Below are 25,737 nucleotides of genomic sequence, written 5' to 3'. Positions count from 1 at the left end.
CTACAATAAGTGTATGGGACATTGGAAAAAATGTTGAATTTCCCCATGGGGATGAATAAAGTATCTATCTATTTATCAAAAAGAAGTCGTTACAGAAACAGCAATGAAGAATCCTTGTATATCTGTGTGCGATGGTATATGGCCCTGGACAGGCAAAAGTGGAAGACCTTCATTGCTGCCCTAAACATCAGCAGTGTAACGGGCAATAACTAAGGAGACATTTGCATGCACCTGCAGTTTGGAATACGTAATTTGTAGATAACTACTTCTTTGGTTAAATTTTAATGCAGTGCATCGTTGACAATGTTAGCTGCAGATTCAGAGTTGAAGCACCACCACTCGTTCCCTGTATTCACTATTTTATATATTGAGAGCTGGTTCAGAACCCACTGACCTGAATACAAACGTTGTATCTGTCTGTCTGTCTCTCTCTCTTGCTCTCTCTCTGCCCAGATTCCATTCTCAGGAATGGAATGATAGAGTAGATAGTCAGAATCTTTACTCCTCAGTTAGGGTGTCCAATTCAAAGTGAAGTGCATGTATGTCACTATATACAACCCTGAGATTCATTTTCTTGTGGGCATTCATAGTAAATAGAAGGAATTGTAATAGAATCAATGAAAAACTGCACAAAATAGACAAGCAACTAATTTGCAGAAGGCAACAAATTGTGCAAAAACAAAAAGAATATTAATAATGAATAAATTAAAAATAATTATCAAGAACATGAGTTGTAGAATCCTTAAAAGTGAGTTCCTAGCATCGGGGTGAGTGAAGTTATCCCCTCTGGTTCAGGAGCCTGATGGTTGAGGATTAATAAATATTCCTGAACCTGGTGGTGTAAGACTTGAAGCTCCTGTACCTCCTTCCACCTTTTTCAAGAGGTCATAGCTTTAAGATGAGCAGAAGGAGATTTTTATAACGGACATCTGCAGCTTGCTGCCTTGGGAGTTAGTGGAGTCAGATGCATTTGCTCTGTTACCCCAAATCTGCAACTACTTTTAAGCTGCATTTAACTTCCTCTACCCTATCATTTACCGGTAATATATAGAGACCGGAAATAAACATGTAGTTCAGAGGCACATCATTGAGTGGTAGAATGTAACAAAGACTGCAGTGGAATCACATGACCAGAGTGCAAAGCAAATTTATCATAGTACATATATGTCGCTATATACAACCCTGAGATTCATATTCCTGTGGGCATTCTCAGCAAATCAATAAAATCGTAACTATAACAGGGTCAATTAAAGATCAACTGAGTGCAGAAGACAACAAACTGCAAATACAAATGTAAATAAATAGTAATAAATAACTAGAAGATGAGATAGAAAGTCTTTAAAGTGAGATCATTGCTTGTGAGAATATTTCAATGATGGGGCAAATGAGTGTAGTTATCCCCTTTTCAAGAGCCGGATGATTGAGGGGTAGCAAATCAGTTTTAAGTTTATCTAAATTATTTAGGAAGTCTTGAGAATATAAAATTTTGAATTGCTCCAGAACATAACTAAATTTATTTTATTTTTGGCTGTAACTGTCTTTTATTGGGCTGCTGGATTTCAGAGCTCTTAATTTCCCCTTCAGGATATCAGTGCGTCATGTGTGTCTGTGTTTCTGTTCAATGCCAAGGCTGCTCATTTCCCTAGCTTTATTAAATATTGATGCATTTTTCCATGTAAATTATTTCTGCTGGGTAGTTTACATGATCATGTTCTTTGATCCTTTGAGAGAATACAGTAGCTTGCTCTAGCAGGGGTTCTCAACCTAGGGTCCACAAACCCCTTGCTGAATAACCATATAACAATTACAGCACGGAAACAGGCTATCTTGGCCCTTTTAGTCCGTGCCGAACTAGATGGTATTGTATTGGTCCATGGCAGAAAAGAGATTGGGGGAGCCCTGCTGCAGGGAGTACGCAAACAGTTAAAGTACAATTTTTGCCTGTTTTATAATCAGCGTGTAGCAAAGTACAGCAGCTCCTCAGAACCTCTCTGCTAAAACTTTGTATAGGCACTGAAACTTAGACACAAAGGCAAAGTCTCTAGTTCGAGCTGAGCAGCATTCAGATGTGCGCAATCCAAATAGAATGCTGTTTTAAAATCGGGTGGTGAATTTGGCAAGATCATCCCTTGCCCTTTGATTTTAAAGATACCATTGGGGTGAGTAATTAAAGTAACCACCATATATAGGAATGTAATCTACGTTCAGTTGACGGGGAAGTGTTAATGGAACACTAAATAAGACAATAAGAGATAGGAGCAGTATTAGGCCATTTGGTCTCTCAAGTCTGCTCGACAGGTTGATTTATTATCCCTCTCAACCCAATTCTCCTGCCTTCTCCACAAAACCTTTGGTGCCCTTACTAATCAACCTCTGCTTTTAAGTATATCCAATGACTTGGCCTCCACACACAGCCATCTCTGGCAAGGAATTCCACAGATTTGGCACCCCCGGCTAAAGAAATTCCTCCTCACCTTTGTTTTAAGAGAATAAACATTCCGGGTAAATTTGATTAAAACTGCAAGGCCAGAAATCCCTGAATACTTGTGGGAGCATTGCATGCAGCAAGAACTTGTAATTTAAAAAAACAACTAACAATCAAAGTAAGTAAGTGAGTCGGGCGGCGCCGTTGAAGTCCATAGTGGGAGTATTCCCTTCTGCCGCCGGCATGGGATGGCGAGTCTGTCGGGACCCTGGGGACTTGTGGAAACTGTGTGGTGATTTCTTTTGAACTTATAGTCCTTTAACATCTTTGGACTATTTTTACTGTGCCCATGGTCTTTTTTTTATCAATTATGCTATTGATAGTTACTGTTGTAACTATGTGTTGTGACTATGTGGTTTTGTGCAGGTCTTGTAGCTTTAGTTTTTGGTCTTGTTTGTCTGGTGGATTTGGAGCTCCTTTCCGGGGAATGGAATGAGCTAAGACGGTAGCTCGATATTAATACGTAGCAGCCTGTCCGGACTCTGGATTGGGGATTGCCAAACGTTATGTGGATTTTCTAGTGTAGTCTGTTTTGTCATATGCTTTTGTGATATCATTCTGGAGGAACGTTGTCTCATTTTTTAACTGCATTGCATTTGTGGTTTCTAAATGACAATAAACCGAATCTGAATCTGAAGTAGATACTGAGCAACACACACAGAATGTTGAAGGAACTTAGCAAATCAGGCAGCATCTATGGAGGGGAATATGTAGTCAATGTTTTGGGCCAAAGTACTTCGTCAGGACTGAAAAAGAAGGGGGAGGAAGCCAGAATAAGAAGGTGGGGAGAGGTGAAGGAGAAGGTGGGTAGTTGGGGAGGGGGCAGATGAGTGAGAGGCTGGGAGGTGATAGGTGGAAGAGGTAAAGGGGTGAAGAAGGAGGAATCTGATAGGAGAGTGGACCATGGAAGAAAGGGAAGGCACAGGGAGTCAGAGGGGTTGATGCGTAAGAGAAGAAGAGGAAGTGTGAAGGGGAACAAGAATGGGGAATGGAAAAAGCAAGAGGGGAGGGACGAGAAAGTAATAGAAGTTAGAGAATTTGATTGTCCTGCCATCAGACTGGTGGCTATGCAGATGGAATATGAGGTATTGATCTTCCAACCTGAGTGTGGCCTCATCGTGACAATCGGAGGCCATGGACAGACATGTCGGAATGGGACAGAGAAGTTGAATCCCACCTTTTGTGGTGGATAGAGTGAAGGTGCTCGACAAAGCAGTCCCTCAGTCTATGTTGGGTCTCACCAATGTAGAGGAGGTGAAGAATGTGCATGACAATATGGTTTTCAGTTGGATGTTGGGTGTTTTCGCTGAGTGTTACATACCAGTCAGGTCTGTCAAGATCGCTGAGTGTTACTTACCAGTCAAGTCTGTTTTTCCATTGCATCGGAAAGGTAAATATTTGGAGCCAAAAAATAAATTGCCAGAATAATTCAGCAGGTCAAGTAGCATCTGTGGACTCAAAGGGATTGTCACCATTTTGGTTTGAGATTCTACATCAGGATTGAGAGTGTAGACGAAGGATAGCCAATATAGAAGTGGTAGACAGGCTAGTAGATGATAAGTGGATAAGAGAGGGATGATGGAGAAGGGAAAGTACAACCAGGAAGGAAAACATGATCAAAGGGACTGGTGGGAGTGGGAAAGAAACATGCAAAGTAAGTTATCTGGTATTCACAAGTAACTAGACAAATGCCTTGAGTGTATCTCATTCAACATCAGATCTCATTGAAACCTTTTGAACGTTGTAAGGCCTAGATAGAGTAGATGTGGAAAGGATGTTTCCCATGGTAGGAGAGCCTAGGACAAGAGGGAACAGCCTCAGGAAAGAGGGGCGTCCATTCAAAACAGACATGGAGAGAAATTTCTTTAGCCAGAGGGTGGTGAATTTGTGGAATTTGTTGCCATGTGCAGCTAATGGGTGTATTTAAGGCAGAGATTGATAAGTTTTTGATTGGATATGGCATCAAAGGTTACGGGGAGAAGGCCTGGAAATGGGGTTGAGGAGGAGGGACAAAAAGGATCAGCCATGATTGACTGGCGGAGAAGACGATGGGCCAAATGGCCTAATTCTGCTCCTATGTCTTATGGTCTGTGGTCTTACCAGTAAAGGGATAATAAGAACTAGAGATTCTGCAGATGCTGGAAATCTGGAGGAACTCAACAGATCAGTCTGCATCTATGAAGGGGATAAAAACAGTCAATGTATTTTTTCTGCTGAGACCCTTCATTAGGACCAGAAAGGAAAGAAACAAAAGCCAGAGAAAGAAGGTGGGGGCACCTATCTTCTCCCTCAGTTGCTCTCACCAATCACTGGCAGGTGATTGGTGAGAGCAACTGAGGGAGAAGATACATTGCTCTCACCAATCACCAATCAAATGCCACCTTGTTTGTGGCATTTGCCCATTTCCAGTCCTGATGAAAGATCTCAGCCTGAAACACCAATTGTTTATTTTTCCCCATAGATACAGACTGACCTGCGGAGTTCTTTTGGTACTGTGTCTCGATCAGTAACAGATTAAATGAGTGTTACCATATTTATGCCTAAAAGGTATTTTTGCGTTCAAATTACATTGGATATTTTGGAATTGATCGTGGTTGCAGAAATGATTGTTATATATTTGATAAGTTTATGCTGATGTATTGAAAGTATTGGAAAATTTCAGAACTGAATGAATAAATTTCATTCTGGAACTTTCTTTATTTTGCATTCGTGTACCATGAAAATTAATGTCAGCATATTACAAGGGAGAGTGGATGACTGCGAACAGAAGATACGTGGGAATGGTGTGATAATGGGGGGGGGATGGTAATTTTAGGACAAAAGTAGAACTAGTTCTGGAGAAATTACAAGAGTGAAAATATAATTGCTGGAAGTTGTTCCTCTAGACCAGGGGTTTGCAACCTGGGGTCCATGGACCCCTTGCTTAATGGTATTGGTCCATGGCATAAAAAGGCTTGTGGAAACCCCTGCTACAAACTCCAAACCATAATGTTGTGGAGCTTGGGTTGGGAACCCCTGTTCTAAAACTAGGAAGAGAATGTGTCTCTTGAATCATGAGTCTGATATTGTGGAGAGGGTTTCATATCATGCCCTTAAAATTGAAAGGCTGGAAAATGAAACAAGATGGAAGTCAGTTCATTGGGAGATAAAATGTCTGTACCAGTTTTCTGGTTTAACTGTCATTTGCAAGGTAAGCAAGTTGGTTTGAGAATTTTAAGTTTTTGTTTGGTCAGTGGAATCGGCAAAATCTGGTTCAACTGAGCAAAAAACTCATTGACCTGCAGGTGCTATTCTAAAGCAAGGAGGATTGGTGCAGAAAATATATTTTGTAAATCTATGTCTTAATATGAAACAATCAGAATAGGAGGCAAAGATTGTGTTGGCGCTGAACATGTTGCAAGACTTGCAGGCTGCCCCCAGGAGCCCCACTCAGGTGTGTTGGTTGTTAGCACAATTGACTCATTTCACTGTATGTTTCAGTGTAAATGTAATAAATAAATTTGAATCTAGAATTTACATGGATTAAAATTTGTTGCAAATGCCAACTCTGAAGAGGAACTGACAACCCATCAGGCCTACATTGACCAGCAGCCACCAATTTACATTAAATCCATTTATATTCCCAGCAACTCTTACCAGACACCCAGATTCTATGACTTGCCTACCCATGAGACATTATACAGTCAGTGATCACTTTATTAAACACACCTGTATACTTTGTTAATGCAAATATCTAATCAGCAAATCATATAGCAGCAACTCAATGTCAGAGTTCAGTTGTTGTTCAGATCAAACATCAAATTGGGGAAGAAATGTGATCGAAAAGTGACTTTGACCGTGGAATGATTGTTGGTGCCGGACATGTTGGTTTGAGCATCTCTGAGATTGCTGATCTCCTGGGATTTTCACACAGTACATTCTCTAGAGTTTATAGAGAAAAACAAAAAAAATCGTCTAAAGTTCTGTTGGCGGAAGCTCATTGTTACGTGGAAGGTCAGTGGGGAATGGCTAGACTGGTTCAAACTGACAGTAACTCAAATGATCACATGCAACAACAGAGGTATGAACATAATGTCCTACCTTGAAGTAAATGAGATACAGCAGCAGAAGACCATGAAAATACACTATGGCCATTTAATTAGGTATGGAAGGTATCTGATAATGTGACCATAGGGTGTAATAGCTAATTAACCTATCAACTCACATAATAGTAATAACCCTATGGAGCACTTTTCATACAGATGAAATGGGATAAAATACAAATATGAAAATAAAATAAAAACATGAAAATAAAAAGATGTTAATTAAAAGCAAGATTAAACAGATTTTGAGCTGGTGCTTAAAAGTGTCAACTGCGCCTGCATTCCATATAGTTTTTGGCGTATTCCATGTAGTTCAGGAGTATAGTTCAAAACAGCTGACCTGCCAATTATCTTTTGAGGAACATTGTTTAAATTTAAGGGACCGTCGGAAGAAGACCTGGGAGCTCAAGCAGGATGATAGAACAGTGATGTCCCAGACCATTAAGAGCTTTAGAATCAATTCTAAAAGATACAGGAAGCCTATGCAGGGTAGCTAGTATGGAGGTGATTTGTTCCCCCATTTTGCTTTTGGTTAAAGGTCAAGTATTTGGCATTTGTGAATGAGTTGAAGTTTTTCAATAGATTGCTTTAGAAGGCCAGTTAAAAAGTTCATTGCAGTATTCTAGTCTTTTCAATATAAAGGTGTGAATTAGTTTTCAGCATCATTACATGACAGAAACGAACATACCTTTGTGGTTACTTTCTTTGGGATTTAAAATTCACATCTGAATCAAGGATAACATCCAGGCTAGTTACTTCAGATTTTACAGCGAGTGTCAAGATCTCAAGTTTGTTTATCTCTTTTGGCTTCAGAGTCAACTGAAAGTATCTTCATTTAGTTTTTGGAAATTATTGCTCTTCCATTAGTTTTTTGCAGCCATAACAGGAGTTAGAGAAGATAGTGTTATCATCATCAGGCTCAACCGAGATGTGCAATTGTGTGTCATCTGCATAACTGGAGATCAAGTTTATGCTCTATAATGATGTCTCATAAGAGGAGCATGTATAAAGAGAAGAGTAGCTTCCATGAGCAATACCAAAAAGTACACTGTATCTCTTAGAAAATTAGTCTCTGAGAAAGACAAAACATTTTCTCCCTAAAATATATGAATGAAACCAATAAAAGGCACTACCAAAGAAGCCAACCCAGTTCTCAAGGCGATCTAGGACAGAGGTTCCTAACCTTCTTTATGGCATAGACCAATACCATTAAGCATGGGGTCTGTGGACCCCAGTCTGGGAACCCCGATCTAGAAGAATGCTGTGGTCAATTGTGCCAAAGGCAACACTTAGAGGAATTAGAACTAATACTCTGGCATCAGTGCTGAGCTTAAGGTCACTGATGATTTAGTCAGTTTCTGAGATGTGGGAGGACACTAGGGCACACGGAGAAAAAACAGAGAAAAGATAACTCCTATGGCATTGACATTCGTAACAGTGAAATACAACAACCAACAAGCCATATTGAGCTTGTAACCCACAAGGTTGCAGGGAGAGCATGCAAATTTTACTTCATGCTTGAATTGTTAAAGGTAAACAATTGTAGGATGAGTGACTGAACAATGAGGCAGCAAGTTTGTGCAGGCTATGCAGAATAATGCTAGTAGGAAAGTAATGGTGAAAATGTTGGAACAAAAAGGAATAACTGAGTGAAGGCCGTGAAGGGGAGAGTTAACGAGAGGACAGCTTGCTGTTATTATAGTCAAAAGAGGAGTTGTAGCTGATTTTGACAAGGGCAGTCTTGGTATTACTTGATTTGAAGAGACCTGAAGATATGTGAGTGCAGAGTCCTTTGATATATGTGCAATATTTTGTGAGACAGAATGAGTGTCACAGAATAAGAATGCAAGTGATTTTTTTTTTGTGATGAAAGTTTTGACAGTTATATGATGTGTGAGGTTCAGAGTAATTTCTAGCTGTCATGGATCTAAGGGAGTGGTGAATAGTGTTAGAGATTTGTGAAATTGATGTAAGATTTTGGTAAAGTTGTGATGGGGAATGAGTGATTAGGGAGGAAAATAAAGTAGTAGTAGATTGGGACAAGTCTGTCAGAATTAATGTCTGTAATGATATCAAGACTTCAGAAAGGAAAGCCTGAGGCTGATGACTCTGGAAGTAGATTTTTCGTGTCAGAATAGCAGTCCAAAATGGATGATCTGCTGAAGTGATGCCTTCAGAAGTGGCAAGTTCCCGATGTCATTTGTTAAGAGTTATCTGAAGAAAAATTAGGATGTTGTAGTTAGCAGTCAATTTATATCAACAACTAATCTGAGATATAATGCAAGTCTTACCTAATTTTAACTATCTCCTAAAAACATTTCTGCTTAAGAGAAATAATGCAGTCGGTGGCAGCCAAGGGTCTTGGGTTATAGGATTGATGTTAATGTTATCAAGACAAGGTTTGTGAAAGTGCTGAAGTGATCAAGGTAACTTGTTTTAATGGCTATGTGACAGTTTGTGAATGCAGATTTGTCATTGCATTGTGGTTTGGAAAAACTCATTTTTTTTAATACATGGTTGCTAACAATCACCTGTGTGTAACTTGTCCTTTTTGTTGTGACAGACCTTTTCCCTTCTCCAGGAATGATGCATTAGGCAATAGGATCCTTATTATTACCCTTCAGTTCATTCAAGTGCACCATTCACAAACTGACAGGATGCCATCACTTCACTGACAGTATGTATGTTGATAGGTGCATGAGAACAAGACAACATAGCTTCCTATGAAGTGTTTTTCTTAGTTTCAAATGAATTGTTCCTGATCTTGATTCTCCCTTGAGAACTGAGAACTTGGTGAATGGTTGAAGTAGAGTTTTGGGCCATGTGTCCTGCTCCCCATTGCAGCAGATTACTACTATTTTAATCAGGGTTGGGGATTTCATTCACTCTGATGTGCAGTAGTTCTTCCAAGTAATTAAAAATGCTCATTTTAGTGTAATTTCTCTGGATTTAAATGATTGTAACCTAATAGTTTAGCTTCATTGCAATAGATTTTGTTTGCTGTATTTTGATCAGACATTTTGGTTAATCATTTCTGCCCGAGTCACCTTATGGATATGCATACACTGTAGCGTAGTGGCTAGCACAATGCTGCACAGTCCCGGCAACTCAGGTTCAATTCCCACCGCTGCTTGTAATGAGTTTGCACACTCTTCCCATGACTTTGTGGGTCTTCTCCAGGAATTCCAGTTTCTTCCTACATTCCAAAGATGTACCTGTTGGTAGATTAATTTGTCATTGTAAATTTGACTAGGATTAAATTCTGGGTTTCTGAGCGGCACGGCTTGATGGGCTGGAAGTGCTCTATCTCAACAAAGAAATAATCCATCAATGTATGTAAGCTAGATTGTATATTTATGTTGTTTTTATTATTGTGTTCTTTATCTTATTGTGTTTTATTTTGCTGCATCGGATCTAAAGTAAAAATTATTTTGATCTGCTTTACACTTCTGTACTGGAAATGATATTAACCGATCTTGAATCTTGGTTAATCAGAGCTCCTGAGAAATGTCATTTGGAAAACCTGTCTTGCTCGGGTGAAGAGGCAAACCCATAAACAAAAAGAGATTCTACAGATTTTGGAAATCCAGGGTTACACATACAAAATGCTGGAGAAACTCAGCAGGTCAGGTAGCATAAGTGGAGAGGGATTAAAAAGTGAATCAGGTGAAGAGGCTGTGGTTTTAGTAGGATAAATAAAAACTATTTTCATTAGCTAATTGTTACGGGGTTGAGGAGCTGCTGTGGTGTGGATTATTTAAACCAGGGGTTCCCAAACTTTTTTATGCCATGGACCCCTACCTTTAACTGATGGGTCTGTGGGCCCCAGGTTGGGAACTCCTGATTTAAGTGATGGTGAAAAGAAGTGAAATATGGTGAGGTGTGAAAATTTTTTAAATCTTTGTAATAGCCTGGAACTTGATGCTTGTAAAGGTAGGGTGGAAGCAGGGTTAATTGTGTCTACCAAGGAGATGCTTGAGGGGAAGTATTAACAGGTTGCAGGGAAAGATGGATATATGGGACCGAATGGATTCTTCCACAGAGAGCTGGCATGGATTCAGTGGATGAAATGGTTCTCTGTGCCGCAATTCTGACCTACACAGCCTACCTACAGTCAGATTCGTCACATCTAACAGGAGCTGCTTAGGCTTGATATAGGCAACTGCAGTAATTACAGTCCAGCTTCTTCCTCACAATGATCAATGATGTATGACTGCAGTCATGAACAAGTCACTTCAAAGGCTAATGATTTTACCAGTTGTCAAAGTACCAGCAAAAACTTTTTGTGGAAAAACTTCCTATTTTCTTAGTGAGCTTAAATAAATCATCTGTGACTAAGTATGATGAGAATTGCTGTATTGCACATGTAGCATAAAATTTGTATTCTAATTTTGATTGAAGTTAATGTTGGATATAAAGGGTCCTTGTATTTTGTCTATATTTAGATTGCTACCAATTTGCAAAATGAAAGGTTCATCTTGGAAAAAGAATCTGAAAACGCATAGGGACAATCATTTTGCAGAGGTTCACACATTGAAATTCTTAGCAATGCAATTGTTATTTTTGTGATCAAATAAAGACGTTAAGTGAGTGCACAGAAAGTTCCTTTAGGTGTTAACTCTGATGATAAGATTTTATTTTCCTTGTAGTTATTAATGTTGATTAATGTCGTCATTTAATTGTATACAAAGTCTGTAGATGGCAAATTTGATTGGTTCTAGTTGACTTCAGGAGGGCACGGAGCGACCACTCTCCGCTGACAGCTCCTCAGTAGAGATCATTAAGAGCACCAAATTTCTTGGTGTTCACCTGGCAGAGAATCTCACCTGGTCCCTCAGCACCAGCTCCATAGTAAAGAAAGTCCAGCAGCGTCTCTACTTTCTGCGAAGGCTGAGGAAAGTCCATCTCCCACCACCCCACCCCCCAATCCTCATCACATTCTACAGGGGTTGTATTGAGAGCATCCTGAGCAGCTGCATCACTGCCTGGCTCGGAAATTGCACCATCTCGGATCGCAAGACCCTGCAGCAGATAGTGAGGTCAGCTGAGAAGATCATCGGGTTCTCTCTTCCTGCCATTACAGACATTTACACTACATGCTCACACACCCCTCATACAAACTCTTTTCCCTCCTACCTTCTGGGAAAAGGCACCGAAGCATCTGGGCTCTCACAGCCAGACTATGTAACAGTTTCTTCCCCCAAGCCATCAGACTCCTCAATACCCAGAGCCTGGACTGACACCAACTTACTGCCCTTTACTGTGCCTATTGTCTTGTTTATTATTTATTGTAATGCCTGCACTGTTTTGTGCACTTTATGCAGTCCTGGGTAGGTCTGTAGTCTAATGTAGTTTTTTTCTGTGTTTTTGTACTGTTCCATGTAGCACCATGGTCCTGAAAAACGTCTGGTTTTTACTGTGTACTGTACCAGCAGTTATGGTCGAAATGACAATAAGAAGTGACTTGACTTGAAAGGTTTTGGGGAGAAGGAAAGAGAATGGGGTGTAGAGGGGGAAAATAAATCGGCCATGATGGATTGGCTGAACAGACTCGATGGGCTGAATGGCCTAATTCTGTTTCAAAGTCTTAGTCTTATTTTGCAAGCCATGTGGCTGCAGAGGATTAATGCAGCCACAAGCATCCTACAAGAGATGAAACCAAGGTACCATCTGGAAAAAGGTGCAGGAGCCTCAGGATTCTCAGCATCAGTTTCTGGAACAGTTATCACTTCTCAACAGTCAGGCTGTTGAACTGGTGGGGATAACTACACTCAACTTCACTTGCCCCGTCACTAAACTGTTCTAACTTTTGCACATTGGTTAGCTGTCCGTCCTGTAGGAGCGGCCTTTCATTTTTTCTATTGTGGTTCTTGGATTTACTGAGCATGGCCACAAAAATACGACTCGTAGAGTTGTACGTGGTGACATAAATGTACTCTAATAATAAGTTACTTAAATCTTTGAACTTTGAATGCAGTCCAACCTTTTATTTATGAGATCTGCAGAATTACTAGCAGCTGCAGAGGCGTAATAGATTTTTTTAAAAGTCCAAGGAGATACCCATCTTGTTTCTTGCATTAAACTTTCAGAATTGCTACCAGGCTGAATTGAATAGTTAACCTAAAGAGTGAATTCTGAGGAAGTTTTATTCAAACTGGACCTTTTGTATGCCTTATGTGCCTAGTTCAGTGGGTTCAGGAAACAAACAAATATAATAGCATCCTTGTGTTTTGTAGCGACTGGAAAAAAAAATATTTTTTTTATGTTAAAGAAATCTATATATAGAAAAGGTAGGTAAAATTAAATGCGAGAAACAGGAAACATAGGTGCAGGCTTGTAATTTTAAGACTAATTTCTAAAATTACATTGAGAGCCAAGTATTGAGGGACTACAAGAATGTAACTAGTGGAGTGCCCCAAGGCTTTCAGATATGTGCCATCTATATAAATGATCTGGAGGCAAAGTGTAAGTTATTAAGGTTTGCTAATGATGTAGAAGTAGTCAAGCATCAAGGTTAGTTAAGAAGGTTCAGTCGTTAGGTATTAATGCTGGAGTAATAAAATGGATTCAACAGTGGCTAGATGGGAGATGCCAGAGAGTAGTGGTGGATAATTGTTTATCGGGATGGAGGCCGGTGACTAGCGGGGTGCCTCAGGGATCTGTTTTGGGCCCAATGTTGTTTGTAATATACATAAATGATCTGGATGATGGGGTGGTAAATTGGATTAGTAAGTATGCTGATGATACTAAGGTAGGAGGTGTTGTGGATAATGAGGTGGGTTTTCAAAGCTTGCAGGGAGATTTATGCCGGTTAGAAGAATGGGCTGAACGTTGGCAGATGGAGTTTAATGCTGAGAAGTGTGAGGTTCTACATTTTGGCAGGAATAATCCAAATAGAACATACAGGGTAAATGGTAGGGCATTGAGGAATGCAGTGGAACAGAGAGATCTAGGAATAACAGTGCATAGTTCCCTGAAGGTGGAGTCTCATGTAGATAGGGTGGTGAAGAAGGCTTTTGGAACGCTGGCCTTTATAAATCAGAGCATTGAGTACAGAAGTTGGGAGATACAATGTTAAAATTGTACAAGGCATTGGTAAGGCCAAATTTGGAATATTGTGTACAGTTCTGGTCACCGAATTATAGGAAAGATATCAATAAATTAGAGAGAGTGCAGAGACGATTTACTAGGATGTTACCTGGGTTTCAGCACTTAAGTTACAGAGAAAGGTTGAACAAGTTAGGTCTCTATTCATTGGAGCGTAGAAGGTTGAGGGGGGATTTGATTGAGGTATTTAAAATGTTGAGAGGGATAGATAGAGTTGACGTGAATAGGCTGTTTCCATTGAGAGTAGGGGAGATTCAAACGAGAGGACATGATTTGAGAGTTAGGGGGCAAAAGTTTAAGGGAAACACGAGGGGGTATTTCTTTACTCAGAGAGTGATAGCTGTGTGGAATGAGCTTCCTGTAGAAGTAGTAGAGGCCAGTTCAGTTGTGTCATTTAAGGTAAAATTGGATAGGTATATGGATAGGAAAGGAGTGGAGGGTTATGGGCTGAGTGCGGGTAGGTGGGACTAGGTGAGATTAAGAGTTCGGCACGGACTAGGAGGGCCGGAATGGCCTGTTTCCGTGCTGTGATTGTTATATGGTTATATGCATGTTGTAATGAGGATATTTAGATTCAGCAACAGGATATAGATAGGCTGAGTGGCAAAATGTGACAAATGGACTTTACTGTAGGGAAGTATGAAGTCATTCACTTTGATGGGAGTGGTCTAAAGCCAGACCATTAGTTAAGTGGAGAAAGACTGCAGGTGAGCGATCCAGGTGTTCCTGTAAACAAACTACCGTAGATTCCGGACTACAGAGCGCACCTGATTAAAAGCCGCTGGCTCTAATTTTAGAAATAAAATGAATTTTTTAATTGTATAGGCCGCACCGCTACTTTTAAATATACATACGTATCGGTAACACAAATTACGTTGCATATACTTTTTTACTGAACAGCACGAACAACATTCCAATATCTCCTAGCGACTGGTAAAAATATATATACTGCAGCCTACCAGGAAAAGTTATTGATCGCCTTTAACTTAAAAGCAGCGTTTTCGCTCGGGTCTGATGAGCTCGCGTAACGCGATTGGGTCTAATCGGGTTTGATGTGCTCGGGTCTGACGCGCTCGGGTCTGACGCGCTCGCGTAATGCCCCCACCTTCCCGTATATATCCCACAAGACGCGGCGAAACCGGGTGTGACGTCATAGCAACCCGGGATGTAGTACAGAAAACAAATATAGTTAAAACACTTCTAACTTTAACTAACAAATGAATTACTAAGCAAAAATATTATAAACTAAGTAACTGCCATAAAGGCAGCACAATGCTTTTCTTCGAGTGTTTTCCATGTTGATGAGGGTGAGTACAAATGACTGATTTACAATAATTTAATTGTGAAAGTGTGCTTGATTTATCGTACAATTTCATTGGACCTCTGTGAACTACTCATCAATTTTATTGGTCTACTGTTACGAGGCAAAATGTTTACGAGGCGGCATGAAAAAAAAACCATGTATTAGCCGCTCTGGATTAAAGGCCGCAGAGTTCAAAGCTGTTCAAAATGTGGGGAAAAAGTAGCGGCTTATAATCCGGAATCTACGGTATGTATAGTGCTAGCAGACAGTGCAGCAAGTGGTTAAGTAGACAAAACACGTATTGGCATTCATTTGCAAAACTATATGTTAATACCTAATCTGTATACATTGTTTAGAAATAAGGGAATATTATTACAATTGTACTGCCAAGACCACTCTTAAATTACTGCAGTTTTATACAGGAGAGTTAGAAAGTAGTCCAAAATAAATTCACTAGGATTTCTGCAAGGTAGTGTAGCGTCACTTTAAAACGCCTGCAATTACTGATCAGGGTTTTATTTCCTCTGAGGTGTACATTTTCCCTGCAAGGTTTCCTCCCACCTCTGAAAGATGTACAGGTTTGGATTAGGGTTAGTGAGTTATGGACATGCTTTGTTGGTGCCAGAAGTGTGGTGACGCTTGCGGGTTGCCCCCAGCACAAATCAAACGATGACAAACTGTTTTACTTTATGTTTCAATATTTCGATTTATCTGTGTCAAATGAAGATGGTCTTCTTTAGGATGAGAGGATTTTCTTATTATAAACAGCTAAAGAAATTTAATCTCGATCTGAGTTTAGAAATGTATTATGAAACAAAATTGAGGGGGCATGATAGGATATGTGATCTCAAATGAGGGAGCATATAAGCAAACTTTTTATTCCAGCTCATGATTTTGGTACCAGATATGGAGACTTTCCAAGGTATTGGATGTCATATGAATGCACTATCACATGTTAATTCACCTTTTCTTGAAATGTTGCACCATAGAAAAATAAACTTTGCAGGCAGCCCTAAGTTTAAAGGAAATGCAGAAAAGAAGATCTCAGAGGGAGCATGGGAAACCGAGCCAAGTCACTTCAAGGAAACATATCCAATCGAACTGGATGCGGGAAGAGGGGCCCCTGGTATGTGGATAGAGAGCAAAGTAATGAGGTCCAGCATGTGGACAAGGGAGCGCCACAAACCTGCCTGAGGAATCATAGGCTGAAAGTGTCGTGGTTACTTGAAATGACCAGGAGACGCAGACAATTCTTCGAGAAGTTTAAACCTTTATTTGCAAACAAAGGCTGAGGCAATCAATGAACTTGTCACCGAAAGCCCACCGAGCTCCGGTGTACAGCATTCTTTATAGTAATTTCTTATCTCAGTTACATTTCGGTTTCATCAGCATACCCAATCAATTTTTAGTTGCATATCATCTATACATTAACTAATCAATTGCTCTTGCCTAGCTCTCGGTGAGCCACCATTATTTTTCACCCGTTCGCATTGGGGCCCCATTCCTGGCCAAGGTTATTTTTTCCAGACAACCTCCCTCACATTACATTCCTGCTCGCACCATCCTTTCCGCCACCGTTATCTCTTACTAAACAAAGGCTGAGTGTAATACACGGAGTACATTTCAGCTAATTAGTGCTGCTAGCTAAACAGGTGTTCTGTAATTGCCACAGTATGCAGCTAAGAGAGTACAAAGAATCTAGTTAAAACAATACATAGCAAAATGTGTCTAGTAAAATAATACATAGTAATATTCAGTACCTAGTATTGATTACATAGTATAGTAAATAGCTAGTACATAGTGATTATATGTCAGGTGTATATATAATGATTATGTCAGGTATATTTCTCAATAAAAGCAAGGACAACTTCTACTGTTATCAAACTCTTGAGCAGACCTCTTGTACAGTAATGCAGATTCTTGGCCTCAGTTCGCTTTGTTGTGATCTTGCACTTAATTGCTTGCACTTTCTCTGTAGCTTTTACACTCTATTCTGCATTGTTATTGTTTTACCTCAGTGCACTGTGGAATGCTGTATGAACAGCATGCAAGACAAGCCTTTCATTGTATTTTGGTACATGTGACAATAATAAATCAATGTCAATAGGTATAATCCACGTGCCTTTGTATCTGTCCATCTGCCTTATCCTTCACTAGATCCAGATGGTGACCATCAAGGTTTTAGATGGTCAGCTAGATGCAAAATAATAGGCATTTTCAGATTGTTAGGTAATGGACTATCGGAGCTAAGGAGCATTCTTTTAAAACTGAAGTCTGAGGCAAGATCTCTGGGTACACAGAAGAGGATGGGGTAGATCGGCCATGTATCAGAGCACTCTTGTGGGGCATATACCTATTTTGTAATGTGTGTTTTTATTTATTGATTGATTGGGATACAGCATGGAATAGGCCCTACTGGCCCCTCGAGCCATGGTTTACTCCTAGCCTAATTACAGGAACATTTACAGTGACCAATTAACTTATCAATCGGTACGTCTTTGGAATGTGGGAGGAAACCAGAGCCCCCAGAGGAAGCCCATGCAGTCATGGGGAGAATGTACAGGCAGCGGAGGGAACTGAACCCAGGTCACTGGTACTGCAAAACATTATGCTGACCACTACGCTATCCTGCCACATTTTGATAAACACAAGAACCTGGAAGCAATTTATTAGGTTGTGCATAATTGTGATAACTTTATGAATAGTTTTAATAGTTTAGATTTGCTACACTACATTGAATTGTGGATGATTTAAAGGATGCTAATTACTTTGCAGTCAAAAGCCTTTGGAAAGATTAATGTATGTTTAGTAATGAAGGGCCTAAACTACACACAATGATGTACAATACACCTACATTTCACATAATAATATTTTCCAGTAAATTCAAATAAAATTCTGTTCTTATTCTAAGCCCTGAAGGAAAACACCAAGTTGATACTTAAGCTGTGAGGAAGTGATTGCTTTGGGCTGTCTAGATCATTAATTTTACTAAATAGACTCCATTCTGTTAATTGTATCTAATGCAAAACACATTTTGCTGTAGTGAAACTTAAGTGCAAGATAAAGAGCTTATGTCCAATTTGGAACTTTAGACTTTGGAAAATTGTCTTACTTTCCAAATTCAACAAATTACTCATTTTGATCAAGGTGATGATATTTGGTAAAATACCAGTGGTGATGTGATGTGATTTTTAAAGGAGCACCCACAAATGCTGGAGGAACTCTGCAGGTCAGGCAGCATTTATGGAAAAGAATAAACAGTTGACCATTTGGGCTGAGATACTACTTCAGGACTGGGAAGGAAGGGGGAAAGATGCCAGAATAAATAGGTGGGGGTGGGGGAAATGAGGCTATCTGGAAGGTGAAAGGCAAAGCCAGGTTAGTGGGATAGGTCAAGAGCTGAAGGAATTGATAGGAGAGGAGAGTGGACCATAGGAGAAAGGGAAGGAGAAGAGAACCGGTGGAAGTAAAAGGCAGGTGAAGGAGTAAAAGATCAGAGTGTGGGTATAGAGGAGGGGGGATTTGTTTACTGGAAGATGAAATTGATGTTCATGCCATCAGTCTAGAGGGTACCTAGACAAAATATAAGGTGTTGCTCCTCCACCCGGAGTGTAGTCTCATTGTGGCACAAGAGGAGGCCGTGGACCAACACGTTGAACCGGAGATCAAAATTAAAATCTTTGGCCACTGGGAAGTCACACTTGTGGTGGATGGTGCGTAGGTGCTTGATAAAGGGATTTCCCCCAATTTACAATGAGGCTCATCAATGTGATTTTGAAAGATGGAATGGGTCAGTGATTGAATCAAAAGCAATCAGTGAATATGCCTTTGCTCTGAAGAGAAAAATTGTGGATTTTTATGGGTACAGTAACTCCTAACTGATTACAAGTGCAGCATTTTTCAATGATCTCTTCAAAATTCAAGATTGTTTAATGTCATTTCCAGTACACAGGCGTAAAGGAGAACAAAATCCAATGCATCACAAAAAAGCAATAAGATAAAGAACACAATAATAACTAAAACACAATATATATATATATAAATACATAACATAGCTTGTATGTGTATGGCACGTGGCCAAGTGGTTAAGGCGTTGGACTAGCAATCTGAAGATCTGAGTTCGAGCCCCAGCCCCAGCCGAACTTTGTGTCCTTGAGCAAGGCACTTAACCACACATTGCTCCAGTCCACCCAGCTGAAAATGGGTACCGGCAAAATGCTGGGGGTTAACCTCGCGATAGACTGGGGTCCTATCTTGGGGGGGGGGGGGGGGGAGGAGTCTTGTACTCTCAGTCGCCATGGAAACAGGGATAAGCACCGGCCTGATGAGTCTGTAAGGCTCGGGACAGACTTTTAACTATACCTTGTATGCATTGATTGTTAGTGCACTTAAAGTGACAATAGGTACCAGGAATGGCTGTACTTAACGTGACTGACAGGAAATGATTTTGTAGTGGTGATACAATACAATAGGTACAGAAACCATTGAAGGTTTTTGATGCACAGGTATTGTAAATCATTATGATAAATCCAAATTTCCACATTCCTGCATTTTTAATTCATCACTGTAGATAGGTCAGTGTTTTTAAAGCATTACGAAATGAATTACCATTTGGAGCTGTATTTAAGCATTAGATTTGGTATCTAAAATGGAAGAGGTATTATGATGTAAAATTAGTTTATAAAAGCATTTCAAAGGTCTAAATCTTGATCTTTCATATTTGATGCACATCTCCCAATAGCTGGGGTTTGGGGTAAAATTGCAAACTGTCTTCTGTATTTCATCTTCAGATATGCAATGTAGTTTATGCAGAATTCACACATAGACATGCCACCAACAGCTTGCGAAAGGTATATAAACTTAGCTTTATTCAGACACGTAATTGCAAAAACAAAGTACAGTCGGCCCTCCTTATCCGCGAATTCCACATGGGCTAATTCAACCAACCACAAATCGCAAAAACCCGGAAGTGGTCTTCCAGCACTTGTTGTTCATGCATGTACAGACGTTTTTTCTTGTCATTATTCCCTAAACAATGCAGTATAACAACTATTTAACATAGCATTTACATTGTATTAGGTATTATAAGTAATCTAGAGATGATTTAAAGTATGTGGGAGGATGTGCGTAGGTTATCGTGGATCAGGATTGAAAAAAATCGGAAGTTCTCTTACTCAGTAAGTCAGAACAGGTATATCAGGTATTATTTAGCGTCAGTTAGTCAAACGTTTGTCTTAGTATATAGTATATATTTTACCTTTCTATGCATATAAAACACTTAAGAACGTATGTTTCAACGCCAGGCTTGGGAACTTCTTCCTGAGTTCAATCCAGTGACAGGTATCGAGTGCGCTCTCCGCCGTGTCGGGTTGATGTGAGGATCAAAAACCCAAAACCCAATAATTAAACCACTGCGTTGCTTAGTAATAATTGTAGCTATCATTGGGGCAGAGCCTTTCTCACTTTATCCTTTAAAATTGTTCTGATTGTTGACCGACTGTAGCCTGACACTTTTCCAATGATGATGGCGTTTTACCTCTTTCCGGTCGCGTTATTATTTCCACTTTATTTTCAATTGCGATCATGATTATGATCGTGAACAGAAACACTGCGGATTCAGAGTTCTGCTGGTGGGTCCTAATGTCCACCACACTGAGACACGTTAAATAAGGTCTGGGGTTCCGCTGGGTCCTAAGATCCACCACATTGAGACAGGTTGAATAAGGGACTTGAGCATCCGTGAATTTTGGTATCCGCGGGGGGTCCCGGAACCAATCCCCCATGGATAAGGAGGGCCGACTGTACAAGCACAAAGAGGTTACACAATATACCACTCTGTGAAGACACAAGGTGATCAACCTCAGACTTGTATCCAGCTTTCTCTCAGCCTGACACTCAGACTCCTTCTGCAGTTCTCTGGCTAGATGTGAAGCTGTTACATTGGGTATTGTCCCTTTTCTCACTATGGTTCCAGTCTTTTCACAGAATCTTATTTGCCATTGATGGCTTTTCTAAACAATTTCTGGTTCAGAATAATCAGTGCTGGAGTTTCAACCCTTTGATTTAAGTTGCTACCAATCTCCTTGCTTGTATTTTCTCTACATCTCAACAGAAATCTTCACACACCATAAACCATCCTTCTCTCTGTTGATCTCCAGATGTTAGTTAAGCCTATATACGCTGTTCCTTCATCTAATTTCAATGGCTATTTAAACTCAACTTTCAAGATGTGCTTGGATATGAGAGTGTCATTTATGTCGGAAGGTTTCAGATTGAAATGAAAGTAGATTTTGACATTGAGTAGAGAAATGTACTCAGTTCAAACCAGTCAGTCTTGAATAATACATTTATTCACTTGAAGTCTCTAACTTTTCAACCTTTCCCTGCCAGGTCCGCTTCATTTACATTTTGATCAGGCATCAGTCCTTGACTGGAGTCATAGTGGTTTAGAAAAATACAGCACAGAAATGGCCCATCTAGTCCATTTTAACAAGACCATCAGTCATTAGACTATAAGATGTAGAAGCAGAATTAAGCTATTTGACCCATCGCATCTGCTCGGCCATTCCATCATAACTGATTTATCATCCCTTTCAACCCCAGTCTCCTGCCTTCTCCCCATAACCTTTGACGCCCTTATTAATCAGGAACCTATCATCCTCTGCTTTAACTATACCCAATGACTTGGCCTCCACAACCATCTGTGGCAAAGAATTCCACAGATTTCGCCATCCTCTGGTTGAATAATTTCCTCCTCATCTCTTTTTTTTAAAAACAAGGATCCTTGACTCCTCTACTATAGTTAACATCCTCTCACACTATCTAGGGCTTTCAATATTCAATAGTTTCAATAAGATTCCCTCTTTATTCTGTGAGAAGCAGAGTGGGTGTGGGTGGAAATGGAAGAATGAACCGGGGAGAGCCGTCCCCCCAAAATATAAGAGGAGAGCCTGATGTGTGGCGATGATATTGTGTTTAAAAGATTCAGGTAGACATTATGGAGGATGATATGAATACAGAGATGAAAGGCAAGAGTAAGGAGATCTCTAGCCTTGTCCAGGGTGATAGAAAAGGGACTGAGGGCAAACAGGCAGGAACTGAAATGGATGCGGCTGAGAGATTTACTTACTTTAGGATTATGGAGCATTCTGGTCAAAGTGGGGTGCCATCTGAAATTTGCTACCCTGGCCTGTCAGTCAATTACATGCGGGTGGAAGGCACCACAGTATAAGAACAAAGACTGTTAGGCAGGGTTACAGCTTCTTCCCACAGGATGTGAGTCTTCTGAACACCCTGATACCACCTAATGCAAATTATTATTGACAGCGCCAGTAGTGGTACTATAGTGTATATTTAACTATATATCATGTATGCGGTTTGTCAACTTGTACATCCACATAATACTTCTTAATCTGTTAATATTATTATGTTAATATTTTATGTTCTGTATGTCATGTATGCACTGTCTTTTGCACCTTGGTCCTCGAGGAACATTGGTTAAGCGATATCCATTATCTGTGTATGATTGATTGACAAGCATAAAGAAGCTTTGATTTAGTTTCCTCATTTTATTTTTCCTTAGTTGAACCTTTTCATTTGAATATAACTTTGTTACCTTTGCTGATGACTATTGTCTTTATAGGGTGAATAAAGAAGACATTGCTATTTCCTCTCAAGATCAGTCCCAAGAGAGAATGTCCTGGAGAGACTAAAGCATTGGGGATTGATTGGTGAGTATAATGTAACTATTTGGATTCAATGTTTGAGAAGATTATTTCTGAAGACTAAAGATGACATATCTTTATTAGGACGGCACAGTAGCTTAGCATAACACTATTACAGTGCCAGCAACCTGGTTCAATTCCTGCTGTTGTCCGTAAGGAATTTTATACATTCTCTCTATGATCACATTAGTTTCCTCCCACATACGACATAGGAGACCACTCAGCCGATTGAGCCTGCTCCACCATTCCATAATGGATTTATTACCCTCTCAGCCCTATTTTCCTGCCTCCCCCCAGTAACCTTCTATGCCCTGACTAACCAAAAACCCAACAACCTCTGATTTTAATATACTCAGTGACTTGACCTTCACAGTCGTCTGCCTCCACATTCTAAAGATACATGGGTTAGTAGCTTAATTGGTGTAATTGGGTGACGTAGGCTTGTTAGGCTGGAAGGCCTGTTGTTACCATGTTTAATTTCTAAATTTTTTTCTATGGTAGTATAGCGGTGTGCTACACATAGCGCTAAAATAACGACATGGAGTCGGTAAACTGCAGTTAAAGAAGATTTTATCGAACTTCACAGCCTTGCTTTAAAGCCTCCCTCATCCCGCCCTCCCCGGGCGCGGATGCTGTAGGAGGCACGTACTCACAATCCCCCGCAGGCTTTTCCCTTTGTTGGTGAAGCAGACCTGGCGCCCTTTTGGGACTGGCCTTTGTGCCGGCGCGCTGGCTATTTGTGAGGCGGTTCGAGTGCGCTAGGAAGTGGGTCGCCACATAACCCCCCCCCAGAACCGGCGATATAACCCCCAATGTCCACAGTCTGGGCCGAACCCTGTTTGGGAGGTCGGCCTCTGCGCCGCGGTGCCGGAAACTCGACCGGTTGCACCAAGTCCACATGGGCCAGTTTGAGTCGGTCCACCGTGAAAACCTCCTCTCTCCCCCCAACGTCCAGCACGAACGTGGACCCGTTGTTCCTGAGCACCGTAAACGGCCCCTCGTAGGGCCGTTGCAGCGGTGGCTGATGCCCGCCCCGTCGTACAAACACAAACTCACAGTTCTGCAGGTCTTTGGGTACGCAGGTCGGGTTCTGCCCATGCTGTGAAGTGGGTATGGGGGCCAGGTCACCGAGCCTCTCACGTAGTCTGCCCAGGACTGCTGCGGGTTCTTCCTCTTGCCCCCTTGGGGCTGGTATGAACTCCCTGGGAACGACCGGGGTGCGCCATACACCAACTCGGCCGACGAGGCATGCAGATCGTCTTTGGGCGCCGTGCGGATGCCGAGTAGGACCCAGGGAAGCTCGTCCACCCAGTTAGCTCCTCTCAGGCGGGCCATGAGAGCTGACTTCAGGTGACAGTGGAAACGCTCCACTAGTCCGTTCGACTGTGGGTGGTAGGCAGTTGTGTGGTGCAGCTGTGTCCCCAAAAGGCTGGCCATAGCTGACCACAGGCTGGAGGTGAACTGGGCGCCTCTGTCGGAGGTGATGTGGGCAGGTACACCAAAGCGGGACACCCAGGTGGCGATCAGTGCCCGGGCGCAAGATTCGGAGGTGGTGTCGGTGAGTGGGATCGCCTCTGGCCATCTTGTGAACCGGTCCACGATAGTTAGGAGGTGTCGCGCAGAGCGCGACACTGGCAGGGGGCCCACGATATCCACATGAATGTGGTCGAAATGCCGGCGGGTGGGGTGGAACTGCTGCGGCAGAGCTTTAGTGTGCTGCTGCACCTTGGCCGTCTGGCAGTGCATGCACGTTTTGGCCCATTCACTGATCTGCTTGCGGAGTCCGTGCCAAATGAACCTGCTGGAGACCATCCGGACGGTTGTCCTGATGGAGGGGTGCGCTAAGTTATAAATGGGAGTCGAAAACGTGTCGCCGCCAAGGTGCCGGGACGGGGTTGGCCGGTGGCGACGTCACATAGTAGGGTCCTCTCACCTGCGCCTACGGGGAGGTCCTGGAGCTGCAAACCGGAGACTGCGGTTCTGTAACTCGGGATCTCCTCGTCTGCCTGCTGTGCCTCTGCCAGTGCCTCATAGTCTACCCCTTGGGACAGGGCTTGGATGTTAGGGCGTGAGAGGGCGTCCGCCACGACATTGTCCTTTCCCGAGACGTGCCGGACGTCCGTCATGTATTCAGAGATGTAGGACAGATGGCGCTGCTGGCGGGATGACCAGGGATCGGACACCTTCGTGAATGTAAAGGTAAGCGGCTTGTGGTCCGTGAACGCGGTGAAGGGCCTACCTTCTAAGAAGTACCTGAAATGCCGGATTGCCAGGTATAACGCCAACAGTTCCCAGTCGAAAGCACTGTATTTGAGCTCGAGTGGCCGCAGGTATTTGCTGAAAAACGCCAGGGGTTGCCAGCGACCCGCGATGAGTTGCTCCAGTACCCCACCGACTGCTGTGTTAGATGCATCCACTGTGAGGGCGGTAGGGACGTCCATTCTGGGGTGCACTAGCATCACGGTGTTCGCCAAGGCTTCCTTCGTTTTAATGAAAGCGGCGGCGGACTCCTCGTCCCAGGTAATGTCCTTGCCCGGATCCGACAGCAGGGCGAACAGGGGGCGCATGATTCGGGCAGCTGAAGGGAGGAAGCGGTGGTAGAAATTGACCATACCTACGAATTCCTGAAGGCCTTTGATCGTGGTGGGTCGGGGGAAATGGCGGACCGCGTCTACCTTAGCGGGCAGAGGGGTTGCCCCGTTTTTAGTAATCCTGTGGCCCAGGAAGTCGATGGTGTCGAGCCCGAACTGGCATTTGGCCGGGTTGATTGTTAGACCGTACTCACTCAGTCGGGCGTAGAGTTGACGGAGGTGGGACAGATGCTCCTGGCGACTGATGCTGGCTATGAGGATGTCGTCCAAATAGATGAATGCAAAGTCCAGGTTGTGTCCCACCACGTCCATTAACCGCTGGAACGTCTGTGCGGCATTCTTCAGGCTGAATAGCATGCGGAGGAACTCGAAAAGGCCGAACGGGGTGATGAGAGCCGTTTTGGGGACGTCGTCCGGATGCATCGGGATTTGATGGTATCCCCGG

The 25,737-nt window shown here is 41.9% G+C and overlaps 1 protein-coding gene across 1 annotated transcript in view; it reads left to right on the top strand.

Annotated features, from left to right (window-relative positions):
• The window catches only part of LOC140736202 (E3 ubiquitin-protein ligase Itchy-like), a 145,943-nt gene that overhangs the window by 23,491 nt on the left and 96,715 nt on the right, over window positions 1-25,737 (top strand). The window contains exon 2 of the mRNA XM_073062112.1: window positions 22,620-22,707. The gene's annotated coding sequence lies outside the window, so the exon portion shown is untranslated. The remainder of the gene's footprint in view (window positions 1-22,619; window positions 22,708-25,737) is intronic.

The sequence above is a fragment of the Hemitrygon akajei genome, chromosome 11 (genome assembly GCF_048418815.1).
Source record: "Hemitrygon akajei chromosome 11, sHemAka1.3, whole genome shotgun sequence".
Classification (NCBI taxonomy): domain Eukaryota; kingdom Metazoa; phylum Chordata; class Chondrichthyes; order Myliobatiformes; family Dasyatidae; genus Hemitrygon; species Hemitrygon akajei.
This window is presented reverse-complemented; position numbering and strand designations above follow the sequence as displayed.